The 22,685-nt window shown below is 41.8% G+C and overlaps 1 long non-coding RNA gene across 1 annotated transcript; it reads right to left on the reverse strand.

Annotated features, from left to right (window-relative positions):
• Positions 1-2,130: 2,130 nt before the first annotated feature.
• On the reverse strand, positions 2,131-22,652 carry LOC116439478. Its single transcript, XR_004238170.1, has 3 exons — positions 21,663-22,652; positions 2,993-3,134; positions 2,131-2,235 (listed from the first exon to the last, which is right to left on the reverse strand). It is a non-coding gene; the product is annotated as an uncharacterized LOC116439478 (long non-coding RNA).
• Positions 22,653-22,685: the final 33 nt, after the last annotated feature.

Genomic DNA, 22,685 nt, shown 5'->3' on the forward strand with positions numbered 1-22,685 from the left:
TTTCATTCTGGAGAGTCATCAGTATAGGACAAAGTTCATACAAACTTTTGTTCCGTTGATTAGAATCGTGAAGTTGTCTAGGTTGGAAAAGACCTCTAAAATTGTGGAGTCCAACCATTAACCCAGTACCACCATGTTCACCATGAAATGTTGTCCCCAAGTCCCACATCCTTTTGAATACTTCCAGGGATGGATATTCTTCCACTTCCCTGGGCAGCCTGTTCCAATGCCTGACACAGGATTAACAACACGATATTGAGTTAAGAGAAGAAAATGGCAGGAAACACTGTTTGTATGGTGTCATAAGAAAGATGTTTCAATTTTGATCTGAATTGCTGAAAACTCCCAAAAAGTTCAGGTGTGGCTGGTTCCAAAGCCGAAGTCTACAGAGAAGTTCCAGGAGTGTGCCAGGAACTTAATCTCCTCTCCCTTGCTTTCCAGCCACTAAATTGCTTTAAAGGAGAACCTAAAAATACATCAAATAGTTCCTGATAAATAATTTTCCACATACACCATTTCTGTACTTGTCATAGGGCTGTTATGAGAGTGAAATGTTCTACCAGCCACTCTCTCTCTGCTAAGGTGCCCAGCACATAATGACTGTGTTTGAGAGCCTGGGATTTGAATGTCAGTACATCCAAAGCAGAGGAAACCCATAGAACTTTGTAGCTCTAACTGGGATGTGGAAAAGCTTCCTGGTTTAAAAAAGTAATAATAATAAAAAAGCCTGTAAAAACTGGTAACTTCACATTTTTGCCTGGTGTTATGTGATCCTTCCTCCCTTTGAGGTACAGAGGATACCTTGTTCTACCTTCGGAAAACATCCGACTCAGTGGAAGGAGGATGTTTGTTCTGTTCTTCTGAAGAAGTTTGAAGCAGAGCCCAGTCTGGGGCCCCTGATGAAAGGCTTCATGATGCCACACTCCCTTGAGGAGATTTTGAAGGAATCTAATTTGCTGTGAGATACAAATGAAACCGTTTACAACAAACAGGTTTTTCCCTTTTGTGCGTAATGCAATCGTCCTTTTAAGCTGGTGGATTCCTGTTGTCCCATTTTGCTAAGGCACACACTGACTTGTTGTGCATACCCAGTTATAATGTTAAAAATATTGAGAGCCCTAACTAGCATGGTTGGGTTATTTGCAATTACAAATGATCACAATTCTCAAATTTGGTGGGCAAAATGGTTTTAGCAAGATGTTTCTCAGCTGATAATCTAGGCAGAGATTTTTAAGCCTGATGTCATTCTTTGTTTCTTCACGATGACAGCAGAATATTTAAAAAGAGTTTGTCTGGTTTACATTTCTCCTGGAAAAGAGATTGGAGAACTTGCATAAGTCTTACATAAAGTAAACAAAAAATGGGTCTTAACCCATTTTTTAAAGCATTTTTTTCACCATTTAAGGTAGAATTTTCATTTATATCAGTTGTTGCTACCCATTAACTCAAATTTCTGACACATATCCTGAAGAAAATCGTATCTGTTCAAGATCCCATGCCTTATATTTATTTTGCTGAAACTGCTGAAAAATTCTCTGGTCCAACAAAGGAGAAAGCTGGTTTCCAGATTTTTAAACAATAAACAACAATCAAACAAATTCCCAAACAAATAGATTGTGATGCCTCTAAAAATACACAAGTTAAACCATCTCTGTCTCAGATGCCAGGTTCCTATACTGTTAAAACCACTGCAGTTTATCTTTCTACACTGCACCAGTGGGAGAAGATGAGTGGTGTTGTGTGTGTGTGTCAAATTCCCCCAAAACTGCAATCTTGTCTTCTTTATCTAGTAACTAGCCAGCTGAGGCCATGCTTGGCTGCTGCTGACATCAGTGATTCTGCTGAAGGAACTAAATAAACAGTTAAATGCCCAAAAGTGCTCACCCACGGCAAAACACCCCAACAGTCAGAATTACTTCAGCTTTACCACAGCAGAAACAGGGTCAGAGACTTTTCCCAGATCATTCTCATCCTGCTAATGATGAGTTCACTGAAGATGGCAGCCTCTGACTCTAAATTCAGAATAGAAATGAAACAGAGATCTAGACTCCCAAGGCTTTTTCAGACTGTGTTTGTCTTGTAGTGATGGTTTTCATATCTATACTCCACTCTGTTAAGACCATACCTGGAATACTGCATCCACCCCTGGAGTCATCAGCGGAGGAAAGGCATGGACCTGTTGGAGCGGGTCAAGAGAAGGGCCACAAAAGTGATCAGAGGGCTGGAGTACATATCCTGTGAGGAAAGGCTGAGAGAAGAGGTTTTTTAGCCTGGAGAAGACAAGGCTTCAAAAAGACATTGCAGCCTTCCAGTGAAAAGGAGCTTATGAGAAAGATTGAGAGAGACTTTTGACAAGGGCACTTTTGACAAGGGCAGCACAAGAAGAAATGGCTTTAAACTGAAGTAGGGCAGGTTTAGATTAGATATTAGGAAGAAATTCTTTACTGTGAGGGTGGTGCGACACTGTCACAGAGAAGTGGTAAATTCCCCATCCCTAGAAACATTCAAGGGACTGGCTGGATGGGACTCTGAGCAACTTGATCTAGTGGAAGATGCCCCTGCTCATGGCAGGGAGGTTGGAACGAGATGATCTTCAAAGGTCCCTTCCCACGCATTCTATGATTCCATGCTTCTATGACCGGTTCAGCAGGCGCCAAACCCACTGCCTAGAAAAAAGTCAAACTGCCACCATGCTCCACCAGTACAGCCTGCTCCTCTAAAGCCACTTTGGAGCAATTTGTATCTACCACGGAGCTAAAAAGGCTTAAGAGCATTTTTATCAACCAAACTCCTTGTTTGTGAAGTAGAAAATGAAGTGGACCAGTTTTTTTTGGTTCCAGCTCCAGCAGGTACAGCTATTATTTGATCTTGTCGTGTTCTTTTCAAGCCTGGCCATGTCAAAGTGGTGGCTTTTTTTGTTGTTTATTTGCAAAGAGCCCTTTTGAATATATCCACTTCTTTATTTGTGTGTAGTTTCACAGTGTTCAAATACCTTAGTTTTTAATCCTTCTCTCACTGCAGCATGGGCAACTACAGAAAGCTAGCTTCACTGCTGGCATATCAAGCAGGAAGAGTCCACATCTGGGTCTGACTTCTTTTGATGACATTCAAGAAATTCCATTGCTCGAGGAGTTCTGCAAGGAAATGGAGACAAAACTCATCATTACATAATGCCTTTGTCTGGATGTCTCGGACCAGGGGACCTAGTCAGAAATACTGTCTTTGTTATACACAACATACTCAGAGCCCTTGAGCTCCACTGAATTTTGGACTGACAGGGGTGACACAGGTGCATGTCCTCTAAAAATCTCAAGCCCAAACGCAACTACAGCCAGTTTGGCCTCAATAATAGTATAAATTAAAGTGAGGTCAAAGGGACATCAGCTCTGCTGCTCATTACTCCAGCAATACAACCTTAGAAGCAAATTTCAAATTTGCCTTTAAAAGAGTATTTATAAAGAGCTTAATCTCGTTCAAGTGTTGTAAGAACATCTTGATAATAGCCTCTATACATTCTATAGGATGAAAACACCTGATTAAATACCTTACATAAACATGCTCTTAGCTTTGTGGTTTATCCATTGCAGTAGTAAAAAAAATGCTATGCAAAAATTCACTTTAAATATTTCATTAACCTTCTTAACTCTGACCCAGCATCATGATACATGCTGAGGAACTAACAATGTATTTTACATAGCAAATGTATGCCTCTGTCCCAGTAATTTCTGAGCACAGAATAAATAAATGTCGATTTTCCAGCTGTACCAGCTGAGGAAATTACAGACCCTCCTCAGTAAAACACTTAGCATCTTGTTAATTTGAATAGCTCTGAGGGAAAGCTTTAAGCAGAATAAATGACCCTTTCCCTTAACAAGAAGTAAAGGGCAGCAAATGAGCAAATTTGCATATGGAAAATACTTACTATTCACCCGCACTAAATGTTTCCTGTTCAAACCAGCAACAGAGAAGAAACTAATTCTCTATAATGTTTTATTGAGGACCTAGAAAGTTAATGGGAGAGGGAAGATACTACTCATGTTTACCTCAGGAAATAACCTAAGTCAGCGTTGATAATTCTGCTGAAGTGCTCCCAATTTCCATATTAAATAGGTTCTTGTTTGCTTGCTTAAATCCACATCTAAATAAGACATGTCCGAGGAGACTTCAGGATTAATGCTGGTAGATTCTAATAATACAAACAAGTTTGCAGGGTCTTTTAAAACATCCATAGTAAGTATAAGGTCAAAGAATAACTTAGCCAAGATTTTAAAAGTATCTGTGATTTTTGTTACTGCCCATTTAACCTGTGACAACTGAGAAAGGCTCAATTTCACAGAAGAGGAGCAAAGTTTTTCCAAAAACAGACTTTCTGAGATATTTTGTGGAGGCCACTCAGATATTAAAGATGTTAGTGCATTCAAGTCATCCGTATCTTTGGAAAATCTTAGCCACAAGGGAACTGGCTTCTGAACAGTGTTGCAAGCTGTATGAGATAACCAGCTTGGCTTTAGTTTTCTGGCTAGCTCATAATACAGCTCCTTCTGAAAACAAGCTATGAAAACACAGTTTGCTTGAAGTATTGCAAGAGGCTGTATCGTTAGGGAAGCAGAAAAATCTTATATTCCCCTCACTGCGTGACAAAATCCAACCGATAATGCTCAGATGTCTCCTTTAAGTGACCTAAGGGAAGCTGCCTCACCATTTTGGCAGCCATCCAGAGTGTGTATTTTGTATCCAAAGTTGGGGGGAAAAAAGCCCATAGAGGCAAATGATTTTGCAGGAAGACTGACACACAAAAGAAGCAGTCAGAGTATTTTTAACAGAAGCAAATGTTTCACACATTTTACCTTCAAAGGCCTGGCTGTGGCTCTTGTTTTGTTTCTTTTGTACTTGGCTAGATCCCAGTGCATGATTTGCAGAACATGATCTGCCTTTCCTGTACCTGTGGGTTTTTTGGTAGCTCAGGATTAACATCCATTGAAAAAAGCATTTTGGAGATCTCAAAGCAGCATATTCAACTGCACTCACCAAAATCTATGCTAACAAGATCAATAGCAGTGTGTGGGTTATACGACCCAGGGAATAGCTCATCTTGGGCACCTCATCAGTCACTGGAAAAGCCATAGGATTCCAACAGTGACTGCAGGTAGATATCAAATTTAATTGCAGCCAGAATAAAGTGTTTTAGGTTGGTGGGCTTTTGTTTAAACAGCTCTGTAAATGGCACAATACCAGCCCATTACAGCTACATATAGCTGTTTCACATGGAGAACTGCATGTAAAAAATACCATAAAGGAAACCTTATCACTCTCTACAACTGCCTGAAAGGAGGTTACAGTGAGGTGGGGGTGGGTCTCTTCTCCCAAGGTAGCAAGTGACAAGAGGATGTGGCCTCAAGTTGTGCCAGGGAAGGTTTAGATTGGATATTAGGATTTTTTTTTTTTTTAATATATCTAAAGGGTTAAAAAGACATATAGATGTGGCACTTGTGGACATGGCTTAGTGTTGGACTTGGCAGTGCTGGGTTAATGGGTGGACTCATTGACTTTTCCCACTTTAATGACTCTATGATTCTGTAAAAGTAAATTCTCTTGCTCTCAGCTGCTCAGGTTCTCTCCCCAGTGCATGTTGGCTGCCCTATTCCAGCGATGCACAGCAGCCACAAATCCACTGGGATGGCCAGTGTGACATGAAGAGCAAGCACAAGGCAGCAAGAATGTGCTGTCTGAAAGTCTGACTCAGAAAAAGAGGGCATATGTGCTTGTATAAGGGATGTGAAGAGAGTCCGTAGTTTGGTTTAAGTGCTGTGCATTTAAATATGCAGAGAAAGCATCTCTACACATTAACATGCAGAGTTGTGTAAGAAGTTGGAAATTCCACTATCACTACATCATCGCCATTCCATGTGTGTCAGCAGAAGCATCCCACTGCACTGGACAGACAGTATGGCCTTGGTGGGGAGAGAGGTGGAGAAGAATGAAGCTGTGAATGGATTGCAGAGACGAAGAAAATATCTTCATGTCATCCACACCTCTGATTTTTATTTGAGCATTGTCTTTATTCCCTCCTTGCATTCCACAAAAGCTTCATATTGTTGTGCTGCCAGCAAGGGAACTGTTCTACACTGACTATTCAGCCTAAATCACACAAGGCCTGACAGCTCCCCAAGGCCTTCCTATGTGACCCCGAACAGACAAACTCTTTAGGCCACTGTCCTTTCAGTGCAAGAGCATCGGCCATGAGGTGAAGCTAGAAGAGGCCATGTGTGAGACAAACAACAGGAGATGGGTCTTCATTTAATGATTTGGCCACTGTCCCTTTTGTCCCTGTGTCTTAGGGACGGAGACCAGACCATGTCTGAAACACCATCAAAGCACTCCCTCAGAAACTAAGAAGGGATGAAAAAAGAAAGGAGGCAGACAAAAGGAGAAGGCAAAGGACTACAGGGAACAGTGACTGAAAAGTTGGAAAGAGATGGCAACAAATGTTTAAAAAATTAAAAGTAAGGAACTGCAGAGGGACAAAGAGCAGAGGACTCCCAACAGCTCTAACACTCTAGTAAACTGCTGGAACAGCAGTGTTTTTCTGTCCAGGGGCAGAAGGACAAAAGAAAAATCCTCATAATTTTGGGGATCACTGAAGCTCAACCCTCCTGTTAACACAACTGGATGGCTTGGCCAAGGCCAAAAGGAGGTAGGTGAGGAGGTCCAACACTGTGGTGCAGTCTTAGTTGGAACAAAGGTAAATAAAAAGGTGAAGGGAAAAATGCAGCTGCCGGAAGAGATTCTGTGGGAGCAGAAAGAGAGAACACAGCTTGCCAAGCCTTATCTAAATGTGTGATAACCCTCATCTTGCAGAAAAGGCATAATTCTGTTTATGAGCTTCTCTACGAACATATTTCTGTAATAGAACCATAGAATAATAGTATGGTTTGTGTTGGAAGGGACCTTTGAAGAACCTCTAGTCCATGGGCAGAGGCATCTCCCACTAGACCAGGTTGCTAAAAGCCCCATCCAACCTGGCCTTGAACACTTCCAGAGATGGGGCATCCACAACCTCTCTGGGCAACCTGTGCCAGTGCCTCACCACACTTACTGTAAAAAAAATGCACTGCTGGAGTGGGATTGTTCCACTTTTTGTCCACAGTGATCAGAGAGATTAGATCAGAATATAAACTGAATGACTGGATACCAAGCTAAATAAAATCAGTGAAGAAAACAGGAAGACAAGAAGAAATATCACTCTCAGGACAGAACATTTGGGCTAATGACTGTCCTGGATATAGGAAGTGAAGGCATAGATCTACACTAATGATGTTTGGACTCTCCTTGCATGAGTTTTCAACAGAGCTTGACACTATTACCAGTGAAGTTCTGGGAGTTCTGAAAAGTCAGGAATCATGGCTGGGATCAGGGCTGTCTGTGCTGTGTATGCCAGCAGGTTTTATTTTGCAAGTCTGAACACAAGAAACAAGATGAGACAGTAAACAGGGACACTTTAAAAGAAAATGGTAGGTTAAGGAGGGAACACCTATCTATCTTGTCATTGACATTTAGAACATATATATCACCCTGTTTTCTAAATCCCAAACAAATTTACAGAATTACAGAGTTCAGAGGAACTATATATTTCTCTCTGCTCCTCTGGAATGACAGTGGTAGGTCAACTGAGTCTGAAATAGATGTATAGAGGCATCTCCTACCTTTTCCAGAAATCGGAGCCCTTACTGAGACAGACAGCTGGATGGAGAAAGACCAGTTTGTGACATAAATTTAAGTGCAAGAACACAAAATTTTTACCATGTATCAGTTAGACACTTATTCAGTTGGTCTTTTAAGTATAGGAGTTCTTCATCTAACACAGAATTCATAATTCTCTTGGGGAATCCTATCCAGATCCCACAAGGAATGCATTGCCGTAAGCGGGGGGGATGATACTTCTCTATCACTCTGACATTCCCAATAGGATATAAGTTAGAGGCCCTGTTTTGGCCCCTACCATACCTGGATAGAATAACTTGTTCACTGGGAGTTACTGCAAATGCATTCCAAATTCTGCTTGATTGAATCAGTGCAATCTTCTCTTTCCTAATGGATTGGCCTTTCCCTCTGCAAGCCAGGAACAATTCAGCTGCAGCAGAAGCAGGGAGGGCTCACTGGTGTCATAGCAAACCTCCCACCATCCTGCTTTTCTTGGTGTTTGTTCCCAATTCTTTAACAGCAACTCCTTCTCTCAAGGTCCACTTCAGTTCAGTGAACTCTGAAGCCCTGTCACTTCTCACAGCCACCTCACTGCTCTTCTAAATACAGGCTCCTTATAAACTGTGTCTCTGCAGTGACAAACTGCAACCTTCAACTCAGACTGATGGAAAATTTATATCATCACAAAGTTCCCTCTTACATCTTTTTGTCATCTCCAGGACCTCCCAGAGACCTAATCTTCAAAGGTTGTGGCAGAACTGTTTTTAACAGGCTTCAAGGAATGGGAGGAGTTTGTCCCAGACCAGTCCCCACATCTTGACTTTCCTCTCCCATCTTCAGCCAGAATTTAATAAATTTGGCTCTTTTCCAAGAACAAAAACAAAGGAGAGACTATTGCTTTTAATCTTCATGTCTTGCTTTCTCTGTCAGTAAAGGAAGGGTAATAAAACACCTTTGCATGGCTCTGAGAGTGATTGTGAGGGATAAATTAGTCTGTAATGTATCTGTAATTGCTCAAAATGCTGTAACAAAAAGTGTGAACAGCATGTGGAAAGGAGAGCCAAAGTGATGCTGAGCTGAAGCCTTACAGCAAGAATCATTTTAAGAACAAGGGTGCTGTGTACTGAGCTCACTTTTAATGCTAATGAGAACTCTGTATTGAGAAAAGTGGGGAAAAGCCACCATGTCTGAGATGTGTGATCTGCATTGGCCTAAAGCTCTTCCTTTACTTGGAAGGAAAATAACTAATTGTGGAGGTGCAAGCAGTGCCTATCTGACATGACTTCTGAGACGTAAGCAGGTATCAGGATACCTGTTGTACTACTATTAAACAATACAAACTGTGCACTGGGATCTATGACCAGATGTGAAAGAGTCTGTGGAACTATGGAAAGGACATTAAAAGAGGCTCTATCAGCATCCCACATCTTAAAAAGCATGACTCATATTTCATTAACATGAAATTTGCTTAAAAATCTCACCATTTCCTGTAGGTAGCAATTATGGAGAGGGGTTCCCCTTGCACCTAATTTCTGAGCCTTGAATTCAGAAGTACTTTCTTTGCAAACCTGAACACTAGAAACCTTCCAAAGAAATAAACAGAAGTTGAATTTCTCACATAACTACTCAATTTCAGAAGCTGGGCTCTAATGTAAAATGCAAAGAATTAAAAATATTAACAACAGAGCTATCAGCTCGGCAAAGTATCCTCTGTTCTTGGCAAAGGCTTCCTACAGGTGATGAGTTTGAGCTCTGGTCTGTCTGTGTCTCGCAAGCACAGGAAGGAGCAGGTTGAGGGAAGGGCACCTGTCACAACATGAACCCTCAGGGGCAGCAAGGACTATTGCTAAGGTATAAAGGCTGCATCAATCTGCACTAATTTGCTGAGCAAGTGACTTCAGAAATGGATATGGCTTCTATCTGTCCTCACATTTTTTTGAGTCATTAGACAGCAAGGCTGTGGATCAGTTGCTTTTGGGCTACATGGAGAGCAGCACCCAGAAATAGGCTGAGGAGGGGAGACCCCCCCATCAGTATGAAAGTCAAAGAGCCACTTCCATAGTTGTGGTTTAAAGTACCTGCAGTCACACCTGGAGAGCAAAGCAGGATATGTATTCTCCTCCCCCTTCCTCCTCCTTTCCATGTGAAAGGTATGGCGCTATGATGTACTGTCCAAGGGCTAAGGTCATGTTTGCTTTGATCTGATAACAAATTGTATAATAATAGCTGGTTGGCATTCAAGGAAAAACCTGCTTGTTTTAACTTGTGGTTTATCATCAGAAGTGGAAACAAAGATTACTTCTTTTCAAGGACACACCAAATGAAGGACAACTTGCAGGAGACAAATTCCAGACAACTGTGCAGACACAACTTAATAAACTCCAGCTTTTAATATAGCTTCCAGCTACCTCTCGGACAGGAAATTCGGATAGTTGTGAGGTGGCATGGGCTTGAATCCCAGCAAGACCCAGTATCTCTTCTTACTTCTGCTACAAGTTTGCTTCTCAATGGCTTATTAGTTTCCAGAGGGAAACTGAAGAGCTTAAACTTACTTAAAATAAATTCCAGGGTATATCACCTTTGGCAAGCTTCTGTATGGAGATAATAGTGTTTACTCCTTAGCTTTATGAGGGTATTTGAGATGTTATTACAACTGTAGTACTTTGACCATGTAAATGCTACGTTGTCATAATATTCTCTCCTTCACTCTGTCTAAAACAGGACTTTGAGATTTATAGGTCTCTCAGTCATCCTTCTTTCCTGGGTGTCAAAGACATCAGGAAATCATGCTCGCCTGTGACAAAAGCTTATGAGTCAATATTAAATACAGCTGAGGTTTTGACTCCTTGTTATTACATCAGTAGGAGAACAGGTAATGTAGCTAGAAGCCATAGATCAAGGATGCATAATATATCACCTACTCTTTGGGTACCAATGGCACTCACAGAATCATCTTCTTGGAAAAGCTGGCCCTCTGACACTGCTGAGTATATTTCAGAGCCAATGTTATGAACAAACCACTATTTCCTCCTTTAGAGACAGATTTTTACTGCAAATAAATATGCTTTGAACTGTATCATCTTCAGAATTGTAACTCATGTTTTACTGCTTGGAATAAAAATGTTATTTTCAGCATTAATAACTTAACTAAGTCAAAGTGTTCATTTACCTTTTGACTACAAACTCTCTCCAGTGCCAGTATAGAATTCCTGTGAAACCCCTTATAGATGGTCAGACATTCTGATATATAAAACACTTCTTCAACAAAAAGGTTGCTTAGGAATCATGTCTTTTAAATGTTTCAACTCTTTCTCGCTGTTTGAAACCCCCTAAAGCCTTAAATCTAGATCATTCTCTTTCTTCCTGAGCAGAAGTCCTGCTGCCTTTCTTAGGCATTTTGAAAGGCTGAATTCTCACAATTTCATTTAAGAATGGAGGAAAAAGCAGTGGAGTATTCTGTTTCACATTTGTGAAATACGTAAGTGAGATGTTTAGCCACTGGGGAGGGAGGAGGGCTGGCAGATAAATCACAGTGGAAATTCAGTAACTGTGTTTCTCTTTTAAAATAGGCTTGCCACAGTTTCAAAAGACATTATTTATAGAGCACCACACGCAGTAAGAGTTTAACAGGCAAGGCAGACAGAAGGTATCAGTCCAAAAGCATGGTTCAATATTCATTCACTGGACACCAAAGACCTATGGTTTTCATATCCCTGAACTCCCACTCTAAACATTCCCACCTCTCATTGCCTTTACTCTGCTGACAGACTTTGGAGCCACATCACAAATTGGAACAGGGAACTCTGATCCAACTGAAAAAGTAACACTGCAAAAAAGGCCTGATAAATACCAGCCATATTTTTCAGCCAGGTAAGTTCCCTGGTCAGATTCATCACCCAGCTGCACAAGCGCTGCATGAACAAGGGTGGTGCAGGAGGAAGGGGTGGCCATAGTGGGAGAAGAAGAGGAGGCCCACAGTGTCTGTTTAAGCAAATGGAGTGATTATTGAACTGCTCCTCTGGTGCCTTCACCCCAGTGGTTTGAGGACAGGCTTCACTTTGGACATGGTTAATCACTCTCTTCTCTAAATGGCACTATTCACAGCAAAGAAAGCCTAAGGTTGTCCCCTGTTCTTGTGATCTTTGTGGAAGCCTGGAGTCATGTTAGCCACGTGAGAATCTCAGCATCCCTTTGGAAAGGTCAGTTTAACTCGAATCCCTCCTGACTGTGGAGAAAAAAGGCATGGAAGTCAGAGCCTAACAACTCAAAATGTTGAAAGCAAAGAGAAGAATCTCAGTCCCATAACAGCAAAAATATAATGGCTCCATAGCCCTTGCTATGCCAAATGATATGACAGTGCTCAGATATCCTCTTTAAGTGACCTAAGGGAAGATGCCTCACCATTTTTGGATCATAGCTAGATATTTGCGTGTTCTGACCAGTGGAACTGTTTAATTACACAGAGTTGCTTCAACATGATGCTGTGCAAACTTCACTTTCAATCATCAAAGCTTGTTCTGTTCCTGTGCTACAGCAAATGCCCTTGCTGCTTCTTAAGGCTCAGAATTGTCAGCACATCTCTAAGGCAGAGCATGTGACTCCTGAGACTTGTGTCCTGCATGGGATCAAAGTTCTGTCAAAAGCGCCTGTACTCATGGGAAATCCTCTTCATAATTAACATTTATGTAACGACTCCTTCATGGGCCAAACACATGTTTACATTCCTCCAGTCTGTTTTTTTAAGAGACAGTGCTGGCCAGATGTTTTTGCAAGAGCACTGGAATTAGGTCTTTGTTTTCAACTCTGCTCCATCTACCCATGCAATGTCTCTAAGTCTCTAAGGGGACAAATGCTCCCACAGATCCCTTTGTTTACCAAAGAACATGGATGCATTCTGCTTTTCCTGAGAGTTTGTATCAGAGAGAAGTGACAGAGAGCCTGAGGAGTGACTGAGTCATCCTACCTCCTCCTACCAAAGGAGTATGGGTTCGGTGTAGAAAAGAGATCTGAGGATCTTTGAGGAATGATGCCCAAAATCGTGCCTCACCCAAAGAGGTCACAGCTCTTTGGAGTGTGATGCAAAGTGAATCAGTGGCCCTGACTTGGGGAAACACAAGATTTCTGCCTCACCCTTTAATCTTTGGTTCCAGTTGTCTTTTGAGTAACTCCTCTTCTCATTGCAAGCTCCCCTTCAGACTGGCTCACAGCCCTGGGACTATCTAACTTAATTTTGGCTATAATCACAACCTTGCTCAGGACTACTACAACCTCATGAATGGTCAGAACCCCAGTTTTGGGAACTATTGCCTAAGGGTGCTCATGTTATACTGTGGTTTCTGAAGGGAAGTTTCTTAACAGGCAAACCATCTGTACAAGGGAAACTCAGTCCTCTGAATGGATGAGCTGTACTTTCTAGGAAACAAAATGGTCTGGATTAGAGAAACACCAAAGGATGTGGTCTGTGAGGCAATTTAGAAAAGTTCTCCAGGTAGCTGTTTCTTCCAAAACCATGAAATGTTATACCTTGGAATGAGGCAGTCTTCATAACGAAACTCTTGAAGAAAAAAAAAATTCTAAAGACAGAAGGCCACTAAAAGTAAATTTGGTATCTGTCTGCACATAGCCCTCTCATACAAGGGCCAGTGTTATTCCCAAGTTGAGCTGGGCTGTCTACTGAAAAGTGAATGGGGAGAGCAGTTGCCACATGAACTAATTTAATGAATATCCCCCTCACCTTACTAGTAGGAATTTAAAGTGCAATTTAAAACAGTAGAGCTTTGCAAGGAGGGTAGCAATGTCCCTCCTCAAGGAATTTCTCTGGATTCAGTCCTCACTGTCTCAGGAAAAATCAGTTTTACCTTTCTCTAACAGGACTGTTTTGAAAGCCGCATCTGATTTCATCAGAGGTTTTCTAATTGGGCTCTTCATAAGTTTTTCCTGAGAGTTTCTTTGCTTAAGGATGTGCATCTGAGAATGACAGAATTCTGCCCTAAAATTTCTACAAGAATGTATCTGCTTACTAGGATACTAAAATTCCGTCATACACAGTCAGGTACTACATCTAGTCTAGATTTTGTAAGCACTAATGATGTTTACTCAGTTGATGTTTGTTTCTGTCTAATAAAGAATTTATCCCCATCATAATATTATACCTCTAACCTCATCATAACCCATTTTATGCATTTTACGCAGACGGGCACATAGAAATTAAAAAGTGGTGGATTTTAACATCTTGACAATGGAAAATGTTCACTCCAGTTGAAACACCTTGAGATTTCATTTGCCATAAAAGACTGGATTTCCAAATGAACAGAACTGTTCATAGGAGATGATGTTACTCTCTGCAAGTAAGAACACCAGGCCAAAGGACCTCACTGATTTCAGCATGCAAGTAGTTTTCTTCAAAGTTTTCATGTCACTGATAATCACTTTCTCTAGATTTTGTTTCTTTCAGTAACCCACAACTTTAAAACTGTGCCCTTCCATTCTGTTAAAATATGTAGGCTAATCTCTGGTAAGACACCATATTTGATTTAGTTGAATATGTTTTGGTAACATTTTAAGTTAGCACAGTTAGTTCATGTGCCAAGTATCACATCTTTTCATTCCCCACAAAATCAGGACAAACAGTATGTCTCCTGCTGTGTCCGAAGCCGAATTGGCTAAGTTTCAGCTATGTTAATTAAAGAATACAGCAATCCTATTTTTATCTGATTTTAAAATACTACAGATACACTGCTGGCAATTTCATTTGTTTTGATGCAAAATTACTTTAATGCAAAAAAAGTTCAGTAGTTTGTTTTATGCTATTCATTTTCACATCCATGCACAGATACCTGCTATAATGATGAGAGCTGTCAAACAAATAGAAGGACTTAGCCACTTTCAGGATAAGGTTTAAGAATATAGATTTGGATAAACTTCGCTAAAGGGAATGTCATGGAACAGAGGAGGAGGTAAAAAGAGAATACCAATGAGAAGGTTTAAAGATCTTAATCGAACAAAACTTGCTGCAATTCCAAGAAGTTCTGGTTTTAAAAGAATGTTTCTAATGCTTCTGAAAACTTGGGTTAACTATTTAAAAAACTACTTACTAAATAAAAGTTTATTAGCATTAATCACTTCAGCCAATGGACCTTAAAATACTGTGGACCAAAAAAACCAATGATTGATATAATGTTTTAAGAGTAAAAGGGGTTTGTTAATTTGAAAATTAAAGGATTAAGATCAGGCAGGCACTAAATTTTCAGCACCAACTCCCTACTCTTCACCTACACAATTTATTTCTCTTCTGCATTAGTATTGCTGGCCATACTCATAGCTTAGAGGGACAAAACCTATTCTGTTTGAAGTTGGTGGGCATTTTGCCATAGATTCAACAGGAACAGAATTTGGCATCTGAAAGCGTACTGCCTTGTGATGAAATATGGACCTGCAAAGTATTTGATCTGTGGTTTTACCTGCCTACACTACTACTTTCTTTACAACTGTTCTTAGTAAAATATTCTTTTAGTTATCTGATCTTACAGGTCAACAAGATGTTGCATAAAATACTTATCTTCTCTTTCTTCCAACTGCGTTATCTAATCTGAGTAAGTTCAATGCATCTGATACCCATTTTTGCTCTTTGTAATTCGCTGGATTTTTGGTTGTAAGGCTTAAAAAACACAGGTGCGCAGAATGTTCATCAGTATCTTGCTTTTGTAGTTCTTCCTAAGTTTCAGCGGCTGTTGCAATGCATAAAGTCTTCAGGAATGAACAGGCTCTCTTGAAGAATGTTAGAAATGAATACCAACACATGCAGGGCTACTGTTGGACTTGAGAATATCCCAGTGCAATTTGAGAGACTACAATACTTTTCTTTTGGATCATTATTCCTTCTTTATTCCTCTAGTAGCAAGCACTGCCAACATGTCTGGATTTCCATTGAAAAGGGATGCTGTATGAAAGGCAACAGCAGGCTTAACTGATTACTGAAAGCACATAGAAGTGGTCCAAATAGAAGAACTGGGTAGGTGGATGCATTAAATACACAAATCCTCTACTACTCTTTGCTCCTGGCTTCAGAGAAAAAGTGACCAGTAAAAACTGTGGTGATTTTGCGATCCATAGAAAGTGAATTTGTTGGCCTGCAGCCAGTTGCGACTGGAGAGAGCCACATCAAACAGCTTTCAACACAGCGGGTGACTTATGATCTAAAGTCACAGAAGTTTGTTGCCAGATTCACTTGTAGCTTTAAACTGATACGGATTTATTGGGAGGCTACCAAGGAAATTTTAGCCTTCTTGTAGCCACCCTCCCACTCCACTAGTGCAGTGCTAGCAATTCCCTTGTTCCCAGCATATCATCTTATCCCCTCTCTGGCACCTCAACACTACCCACAAGCAGTGGGGAGTTGTGGAGAAAGCACAACCTGAGTTAGAACTGTGAGTACGTGTTCTCCTGCATTTGGCCCTCCACTGTGGGATCTCCTCAAGGCCATTGAGCTGTCAGAAAGGTGAGTGCCCGACACAGAGTTGTGAAGGGAGTGCTGTGGCCCTGACATTCACATCTGGCCTGCATCTCTCCCTGGTTTTGGTGGAGAAGACAAGCAAAACGTAATCCAATCACTTCTAGACAAGGCTCGTGGCTGAAGTACATTATCAAGACAAACCTGCTGCACCACTGCTACTAAGAAAGTATTGCTTTTTTGAGTTCTAAGAAATAAAACTAGGAAACACAGGGTGACAGGGAAGGTGAGAACATTCATTCCAATATTACTCGCAATTCTTTGCTTCTCAGATCCTGAAAGAGAAAGCAATTTTAAATTCCCATTAATTTTTTTATTCATTTCCTCAATTTTACTAAACAGAAAGCACTCATTTATATACTTGTGTGTAGTAGAATGAATTAGGACAAATCCTCTATGGGTTTTAAGATTCAGAATAGCTTATACACCATCAGAATGTTAGGAGGCATTTAGTTAATGTTCTTTTCAGTGCAGTAGTTTGATTTAATCAGCATGAAGTCTGCCCACATGTAAATGCAGCCACTGACCCCTGAAGCACAGAGCCAAACACCGATAGCCTGACTCACTCCAGTGGGCAAGATTCAGATCTCACATAAAGACCAGGGAATAGGACCTACCCATACAAGGCTTGAAACCAACTCATTGGCATAAATGGATTTATTTGTTTGAGGAAGGAAACCAAGATTTACTTTTACTGCACAGACCTGATCATGAGAATACTTTTCACATGTAGGTTTTCTTCTGGGTGAGAAGCCCCATTCAAGTCAGCATTGGCAGGCCCCAGCTATTTACTCTCTATAGTTGGCATTGCCAGCATCAACATTTTTGTTTCAGCTCCACATCAAAATTCATGTGGGTGTAAAGCTTTCCCAGACACAGAGCATGAGCACATGAGCCTCAATATTAATGAGGGAATTGATTAAGCTCTGCTGCACGCATGTGTGTGCAAGAGTGTGAGCATAAGTACCAATTTTATCTTGGCAGCAGGCTGAAGTGGCTGTTCCATTGATACCCTGCCTGTTTGTTCGCTTATAACTTTCCTTAAAAATATTCCTTTGGGGCTGAAGTGTGTTCAGCTTGCTTTTGGCTCAAAGGTGACTGAAAATGATAGGGGCTGCTTCCAAGTTACAGGAGCCCAAAAGGAATGCAGTTCCTCCTGCACTTGCCCTGCTGGCTTGGTGTTTGTGAACTGGCAGGGGAATGAAATGAATGACAGCGCCCTCTCAGAGGTGCCCAGAGAAGGATTCTTATCAAATGCTGTTTCCTGCCAAGTCTCACAAACACTGCCAGCCTGCAATGATGGGGACAAGCATTTGGCAGCAAGGCCCTAGGTTTTCGACATCAAACTAGGGGGGAAGGGATGAGGACAAGTGTCACTAGCAGGGATGGGACCACTTATTTTCCTGTATGATAGATGGTCTCCAGAAATTTTGGGAAAGTATATAGGTGCACTTACCATGCTGGTGAGGCTGTGTTATAAGGTTTGCTTTTCCTTGTTCAGTATCTGAGTGAGTTACTGTGAGAGTGCCTGCTGCCTAGAAAGGATGTGTGAAAAACCACAGTAGGAAAGAGCAGCAGCAGGAGTGCATTAGGAATATTTGCGAATGGACACTGCATGGCAAACGCAGAGGACAGCAGGCCTCTTGCTCTTCAGAGGTGTCAATGCTTGACACATCCACTGGGAAGTGTGAACAAAATGTAAGGGAGCTTGTTTCCTTCCTCTCTCACACTCTAAGACATTTACTATGTGCATTTGTTGGCCAGGTGGGAATCCTGCTTATAGCATTAATGACACCATCAATCTTGCAGTGTGCAAGTTTCATGTCAGGACAAGGAGATAAAGGTGTTAGAACACACAACAGGATTCAGAAGCATCATATATGTTTTCCACCTCTACTTAGATACTCACATGAAGTATGGAAGCTCCTACCCAGATATCATGCTCCTAAGTGAATAGAGTAAAATTAGTTCTGATTGCTCCCCTCCTGTGCAATGGTACTGACTCACTTTTCTCCCTTCCTACATGCATTTCTCATGTCAAAATTATGTTAGCTTTTGGGCAGCTGCTTTCTTTCTTGACAAAGTCAACCTCCTTTCAGGTAACAGCACTGCAAGGGACATTGATTACTAGATAACTGGAGCTGCATGAGAAGGTGACACAAGCTGCGAGCTTAGAATACTGTGTTTGAAGGAAGGAAGTTGGATATTTGACTTACAGAGAGAGGCACAAAAGAGGAAATGCAAAAGGAACAAAAGAAACATGAAAGCTGCCACTATTTCCAGAAAGAGGGAAGAGAATCAGGAAAGACATCTCTGATTCACTATGGACTTGAGGAAGTTGTCTTTGCAAGGAGTGAGCTGGAATAGATTTGAAGATAGATAGATTTGGAATAGATGTGAGGACAGTATGGAGCTCGAAGAAAAGCAGGTGATACAAGAGAAATGCACAGCAAGAGCTGAATGTTCCTGTTTCAGCAGGAAAATTCTGGATAGACCCAGGATGGATAGTTGGATGGATAAGGGTGATGTATTTGAAACAGGAATGAACATGAAAATATGATCATTAGGAAAGGAAGGAGCTAAGTGCTAAAAGTCTGAAGGATCAGAAATGTCGTTTCATACAAACTGGATATAAGAGAAGCAAAAAGAAAACCTGTGAACAAGCACCTTTGGAGTAGTGAAGAGGGGTATCATTTAAAAAAGTATCCTAACTCCACTGTGTTTTGTGATTATTTTGCAATATTCCAGACATCCTCAATGATCTTGTTGCCTCCTTTTCCCCTAGCCATGCAATGTAGCCACCTTGCCTACCTCTGTTGGCTTCTGGTCTTGTTGGCAACATGAATGAGTAACAAGAACCACACTCCTGGACTACTTAATTTCACTGTGCCACTAAGAAGTGTTATTTTAACAGTAATTTTTCTTTGTTCCAGTTTCTTTATCTTCTTGGAACTGTTGCTGGAAAAAAATTCATTATTGTCTATAAAATTATTTGATGACGTTGCTATGGTGATGCAAATTATATTGAATTCTTATATTGGATTCTTACAATAGTCACAGAAAAACAACATTGGGTAAATCTTTTCCAAACTCTTTGAAATTGGTTTTGAAATTATTACACCAGAGTTAAACGGGCAGAGCTCTACTAGGCTGGGCAAAATTAGGCTACTCAAAAGTGCATCACTAACTGTAGATTGCTGCATATGGTCAGTGAGTGGCCTGGTTCTAGCTGTGCAGCTGCTCTGGAGTTCTCTGTTGCCAGAGGTGCACAAGAAATGGACCACAAAGTGGCCATAGACATGGACAAATGGCATAGAGAGCTACATCTGGGAAGCTGGTGTTTCTATTTCCTACAGCCTATTCTATATCTTCTGTCTACTCAAATGAATGCCGAATTCCTGGGGCTGACATCAAAATCACCTTCCTTGAAAAACTGGAGAAAATACCGTAACCCTTAATAGCAGTGAAACCATAGGGATCCTGTAAATGGGTCTCGTGAAACATCTGGAATGTAACTTGTTTTCAAATCATTTATACAACACTGATAGGGCATTTCCCAACCTTATTTCCCTTAGGTGGCTTTGCTGCCTCTGCTTTTCCTACCCATTGCCTCCTTGCCCCATCCCTCTTGCCATTGCCTTCAGCTGTTCCAATGCCCAGCCCCATTTCGAACTTAATCCCTCTCTTCAACTTCTCTTCACTAGTCCCCTTAGCTTCCCAAATTATGGTTGATGGGGTTTTTTTGTTGCTTTTAGCAGATATGCCCTCAAATCCTTGGTAATGAGACTGCAACAGTTTATCAGCATGTGCTCACCTTTGTTCCTCATAGTTTTGTGCCTCAGATGGGCTGATTTCTAATAGACCTGAAATTCAGCCAAAACACCTGGTTTAAATCTGAAGCTATTTCTGATTAATAGTGCCCCCAACCCATGGCTCTCCTAATAGTGTACAGTAATATGAAGCAAGGAGGAAGGGCATGGATGCCAGCAGCACTGGGAACACCAAATCACCCTGGCAGACTGCAGGCATTACAGCGTGGCAGGCACCTCACAGAGTGGAAATGACACTGTTGCAAGAAAATTATATACATAATAAATTGCAGAGGTCATGCTGAGGCAAGCTTTTCAGCATTATACAATACACATGGGAAGAAACAGATCTGTTAGCTTGTTTGTCCTTCCAGGATAGCTGAATACCAGGGAAGTACTGACAATTTTGGGGAGCTTGTGAATGCAAGATACAGCATTTTCACAGGAGTCATATCCAGATACTGGAAGAACTTTTCACAAGAGAAAAGAATGTTGTTTAGGTTTGCTGCTCCACTAAATATAGGACTCCTATCTCTGCAGTAGTTTCTCTTTAGATATGTACTCCTTTCTCCTTTCATTCTCAAGCACACCCAGGCACACAAACAAAAACAAATGAGTTATAAACTAATCAAACTTGTTTTCTTCAGGTTGGAAAGGAAAAGAGATTAATATTTTGATTTCAATTTCCAAATCTTTGGGAGGTGCTCAGATATTATCTGTCATAGTGCTTCCAGCTTCTTGCTGTAATGGTATCAAGTATCTCCCAAGCAATTAAAAAGCAACAAACAATTATCGAAATATATTTTGCCATCAGTTCTCTCACCCATTTCTGCTAATGAACAAGCATTACAAGTAGAATTTTTAACTGTGGAGTAAAACTGTGAGCTTTCAGTGAGCAAGAAGAGCTGTAAAAAAAGGCAACATTTATTTTTGGTTTTGGACCTCTAAGATTGAGGTCACTTTTTGTTCCCTCAGGAATGAGATATTTTGTCCAAATCTGGTCTCAGTAACTCCTAGAGTCACAAGCTGCCTCTGTTTGTACAGCTTCACTGTTCCTAGAGAAAGTGATGGGCATCATCAGAGAAGAACTGATGGAGCCTAATTTACTCAGGCCAGTTCCACAGAATTTCTCCAAAAGCAGTTTGAAATGGGGTGTTGAAATCCAGGTCCTAGCTGAAGTTAGCATAAAAAATACCGATGTGTGTTGCTGTATCAGTAGCCTAGAGCAGCCTCTGTGTTTTCATGGTGTGAAGCTTTATGCTGAAGCTGTCTCATGCCAGAGTCTGCTGCTGTATACATCAGTGATTTATTTCCCCAGCATGGATATTTGGGACTCCTAAAGCAGTTCAGAAGGAGCCAAGAAATACAAATACAACAGTATCCTCAAAGAGCTTGGCATTATGAAGAAAGCAAGTTCTACATGTTGCAAGCATTCCTTATACACACACACACAAATGGCATTATTTGGGTTCAACTTTCACCAGATGTTCTTCCTCTGACACCGATTTTCCTTGTGCATTATGAACAGATAATCCTACTTACACATCCTGTCAAGCACACAGAGCCGAGTATTATTTGTATACTGCTTCTCTTTAAGTTGCCCAATAAATATTTCAGTGGCTTCATGGATGGGGGACACTTACAAGACAGCTCCTCAGGAGGCACTTCTGGGAGAGGAAGAACTTTGTCAGCTGGAGTCCTGCGGTTTTGCTGTATTATTCACTGCTGTGGGCTTGGGGAGGAGGAGAAGAGCCCTGTTGCAAGGAGTAATGGAAGTTGCACTTCGGCAATGGGCGATAGGAGGCAAGGACGCCAAGTAGCTGCTGCTCACTGTCTGCCACTGGGATACAGGTAACCACGTCTACAGCTGTAGGTACCAGGCCGAGAGAAGGCACCTTGAGGAACAGTTTCTAACTTCTAAGAACAGAAACCAACTAACTTCGTACAAAATCCCGGGCTGCCAAGGACAGAGCCACCTACTAAGTCCGAGAAGCATTGGCTGAGTAGCAGAACAGTGGGAGGCTAATCATGAAAGACCTGAAAACCACCAGTGTTTTTATGCTGGCCGTGATGTACATTCGAGAAATTTTTGGCGAGCTTTCAAATAAAAATAACTCCGAGAAGAAGCCCGATCGTAGAAACCAGCCCCGAACCCCTGCGAACAGGCTTTTTTTTTTCCCTTTGCGCTTTCCCTAGCCGAAGGTGACACCAAAGAGTTTCTGCAAAAACTTTCCAGGCTGAGAAATACTAAATTACTTCCTTCAGGGGCGGAGACACCCCCCACTCGCTCCACGGAGACTTTACCCGGCGCTGAACCCGAACAGGGGCCCACTGAATCTCCCGAGCGGAGCCTGCCCAGGGGAAGGGGAGGCTGCCCAAGGGGAAGGGACCCCAGGGCAGGAGAGGCTGCTCAAGGGGAAGGGATCCTGAGGGAAGCGATCCCGACCTGAGGAAGAGCTCCCGCCCCCTGCCCTCGCCCCGCGGCGCTGAGGGGGCGGGGCGTGTCACGGGGGCGGGGCGCCGGGCGGTCACGTGACGCGGGAGAGGTCCGGCAAGGCCCGAGGAGGAGCTCGGCCGCCGCCATTTTCCTGCGGCGCCCAGTGCGTGTCCCTGTCCCCGGCCGGGCGGGCGCGCAGGGGGAGGGGACGGCGGCCGGGGGAGGGGGG

Source organism: Corvus moneduloides, chromosome 2, assembly GCF_009650955.1.
Source record: "Corvus moneduloides isolate bCorMon1 chromosome 2, bCorMon1.pri, whole genome shotgun sequence".
Taxonomy (NCBI): domain Eukaryota; kingdom Metazoa; phylum Chordata; class Aves; order Passeriformes; family Corvidae; genus Corvus; species Corvus moneduloides.